Source organism: Eulemur rufifrons, chromosome 19 (genome assembly GCF_041146395.1).
Source record: "Eulemur rufifrons isolate Redbay chromosome 19, OSU_ERuf_1, whole genome shotgun sequence".
NCBI classification, from domain to species: Eukaryota; Metazoa; Chordata; class Mammalia; order Primates; family Lemuridae; genus Eulemur; species Eulemur rufifrons.
In genome coordinates this window covers 72,677,197-72,681,503 of record NC_091001.1, presented here as the reverse complement: position 1 = coordinate 72,681,503, position 4,307 = coordinate 72,677,197, and positions in this window count along the sequence as shown.

The following is a 4,307-nucleotide window of genomic DNA, read 5'->3' as shown; positions in this document are numbered from 1 at the left end:
CCATAGAACAAGGAAAACAGCAAAAGACTTTGCCACCCTGTCTTCACGCCATGAGAAATGCAAGAACCAATCCTGTAAATATTCATTAACTTCTGACAGCTTCCAAATTAACACGTAGAGTCTAAATTTCAAAAGCACTTTTAGAAGATGCCTCACTCAATGTTATATCCATCATTTTCATTTACATATATGCCTTGTTTTTATAATATGTGTTTTTAAAGCCTCATTTTTAGGTTTATATTATCATTTAGTGGATACCTATATTCCCAACCTAGAGAATTTCCTCTCCAGTCAAGAACTTTCTGCCAGCTTTGAACTCCATTATCCAGAACCACTCTTGGTCCCCAGCCTTTTTGGTTTTACATCTTGGTTCTCTATATTGTTTTCCCCCATAACCCCAAGTCCAGTCCAGATCCCTGGCATAGTGAGCCTAGCCCCCTTTTGGAAATAGGCTGGAAAATACAATTTCAACATGTTGCTAATTTTTTTTGAGTTTTATAAAAATAAAATTTTTGTTTCAGGATAATTTTAGATCTACAGAAAGTTGTAAAGATAGTACAGAGAATCCCTTTATATCCTTCATCCAGTATCCTCTCATGTTAACATCTTACATAGCTAGGGTACATTTGTCAAAATTGTGAACAAATGTGAACCTGAAAGAACCAATCCTTCAAGACAGATCCCAAGTGTCTAACTGGGCCTAAATTAAAAAAGAGCCAAGCGTCCATTTTCTAGAGGTCGCACACATACTCTGAGTCCCCTGAAAACCTGTACCTCTTTAACTTTGGGACTTTCAGAGCTCACCTACTCCAATTAATAAGGGCTCATCTGTCTCAACCAATCGGAACTCAGCTGTATCAACCAATCAGAACAAAGCAAGTTTCGATCTTTCATTTGCATAAATGGACATGATTGGGAAACTGGATGGGCACTTTTGCTATAAAACCTAAGCCTTCCCTTTGTTTTCTGGAGCACACATTTATTTTACACTGGAGTTTGCATCTCCCCTGTTTGCAAACTGTTCACTAGAATAGTCTCCTCCACACTCCTAAGAAATTAACATTGTTACACTACTATTAATTGAACTCCAGCCTGTATGGAACTCACCAGTTTTCCACTAATGATTTTTTCTATTCTAGGATCCAATCCAAGAGAGCACATTTCATTTAGTCTGCTAAATTTTGAAACAAGTTATTTTCTCAAGTCATTTCCAGTTATGTCAATTATGACGAATGTGGCATTTTAATATTTAAGTTAAACTATTCATTAGCAAAAGCAACACAAGTTGTCAAGATGCCCCTTATTTTGTAATTATGACTCCTCTAGGAAGAGTCTCTTATTATTTATTTGGCACATTCTAGCTATATATAGCTTCATACATTCTCTACAGGATGTAGTTTTCACAGCAGTAACAGTCCAGAGAAGTACAGAAAATTCACAGCATTCTAATTTTTAGTGGAAAACAATCTCATTCTTCCTAATGTAATTAGTAGAGTTAGGATTTTATTCCCATGTCATGCTATAAGGATAGTGTGAATATAACTTATTAATACATTATAATAATCATCACAGTCTGAGCCACAGAAACCTCAAAAGACCACAGAAACAGATTCTTGTCCAACCAACTTCTCTAGGGGGAAGGACACTTGCCAACAAAACCCAGAATCTGTCTCTAGGAGTAATAATCTGGAGTAATTTGGGGGAAAGTAAAAGTTACTTTACAATTTTAAATAAAGACATTTTCAGACCTGTAGAAGCTATCTTATATTCAAGACCCTTTTTGAAAAAAATTACGTGTGTCTTTCATTTTAAGAAACTAATGTTTTAGGTATTTAAACAAAAGAGCTGTAAAGAATTCTACTAGAAGTCAATTTAAGGACTTATCCAATCCAAGAGAAATACAGCACTTCACTAAGTGTATAGTATATCTAGTTCCTGCCACAATTAACGGTTACCTTCAGTTGCTATCATCCAACACAGGATGGTATGTGAAATTCTTATAGAAGGTGCTCTCTCTCTCTCTCTCTCTCTCTCTCTCTCTTTGTTTCTCTCTCCGAGAAAAAAAAATTTTTTAAGACTTACCTAAGTTATTTTGTAAAACCCAAAGAAAGCAAAGACAGAGGAGGAGGCCAGGTGTAGTGGCTCACACCTTTCATCCTAGCACTTTGGGAAGCCAAGGCAGAGGATTTCTTGAGTTCAAGAGTTCGAGACCAACTTGAACAAGAGCCAGACCCCATCTCTACAAAAAAAAAAAAAAAAAAAAAAAATAGAAAAATTAGCCAGATGTGGTGGTGTGCACCTGTAGTGCCAGCTGCTAGGGAGACTGAGGCAGGAGGAGCCACTTGAGCCTAGGAGTCTGAGGTTGCAGTAAGCTATGATGATACCACTGCACTCTAGCTCCAGTGACAGAGTGAGACCCTGCCTCAAAAACAAAACAAAACAAAAAAGATAGAGGAGGAGGAATGCAACAGAGAACAACAAAATATTTTCCCACTATTAGAATATAAAGAAGGCAAATAAAGATATTACATATTTAGGTTTTCATTTAGCACTTTGTTTTCTGGAGGAATAAGGAATATAGCTAATTAATAAAAAAGAAAATAAAACAGAATATTTATTATACATAGCACCTTATTGCTTCCTAATGACTTGCTTATCCATGGTATCTTGAATAGTTAACTGGTGACTTTATATTTTAGGCACAGCTACTATGGCTGCTGGCACAAAGTAAACAATGTCTAATTGTCCCCTGAAGCCATTTCAAATGTCACTTCCTCTGTCGGAGAGGCTTTCTGATTCTTCCCAGCTCCAGTTTGAGGGTGGAATCAGTACTCTGTCCCCTTTGCTCCCAAGATACTCAACCAATTAATTTTACATATTTCTATGATAGCACTTATCACATTATCACCTCATTTAAGAATACCATCTTATTCAACTTTTAATCTTCATAAAAAGCAAGTGACCATGTTATAGATTGAATTTTGTCCCCCATCCATATTGGAAGCCCTAACCCTCAGTATCTCAGAATGTGACTATTTGGAAAGAGAAATGGCCTTGAAAGAGGTGATTCAGTTAAAATGAGGCCTTTAGGGTGGGCCCCAATTGAATATGACTGGTGTCCTTATAAGAAGAGGAAATTTGGATACACAGCAAGCCAGCAGGGATGTGTGCAGATAGAGGAAAGACCATGTGAGGACACAGTGAGGTGGCCAACTGAAAGCCAAAAGCCTCAGAAGAAACCAAACCTACCAACACCTTCATCTTGGACTTCTAGCCTCCAGAACTGTGAGAAAATTAATTCCTGTTGTTTAAGCAATCCGGTCTTGGTATTTTGTTATGGCAGCCCTAGCAAACCAATACAGACAGTCATAGGTAAATGAGTGTAGTAACTGTTTCAAAAGTGCCAGTTGTTATGTGTAATTAGCAGTTACTATGCATCTATACCTTGTATATAGATTATTTATGCACTTGCTTAGCAAGCTTTAGGAATTTATGTATCTCTGCGTTCATGTCTCCTTTATGCTTGCCTTTAAGTTCTATGGGTGTCTGTTTCTTTGTGTGTTAGGTAGTTGAGTGAATTACTGTTTATAGTAATTTACCTTGTCTTAAAGTTATTTTTGACTGGCAGATTTGTAGAGTGCTTCCTCCTTCCCCAGAAACATAAATTCACCAACAGAAGCCAAAAATAAGGTGCTCAACTCCATAACCCCGACCTTGGAGTAAATAGAGCACTAGGCACACCTCGAGATGCCACGAGACTCACAGCACAGGACAGCCAGAGCCCCAGGAAGTTGTTAGTGCCCATGTGTTGGTCATCTGGAAGCTACTGCAGTGGCTACCTGGAGTGGGGCGGAAGCCGGGAAATAGACATTGCACCATTGGCTTCATTTCTTTTTTTTTTCTTTTTTTTTTTTTTGAGACAGAGTGTCGCTTTGTTGCCCAGGCTAGAGTGAGTGCCGTGGCGTCAGCTTAGCTCACAGCAACCTCAAACGCCTGGGCTTAAGCAATCCTACTGCCTCAGCCTCCCGAGTAGCTGGGACTACAGGCATGCGCCACCATGCCCGGCTAATTTTTTTTTTCTATATATATTTTAGTTGGCCAGATAATTTCTTTCTATTTTTAGTAGAGACGAGGTCTCGCTCATTGCTCAGGCTGGTCTCGAACTCCTGACCTTGAGCGATCCACCCGCCTCGGCCTCCCAGAGTGCTAGGATTACAGGCGTGAGCCACTGCGCCCGGCCATTGGCTTCATTTCTGTCGTATGGTTTTGGGGTCAGCTATGGCAGGACTTGGGGAGGCCAGGTAACC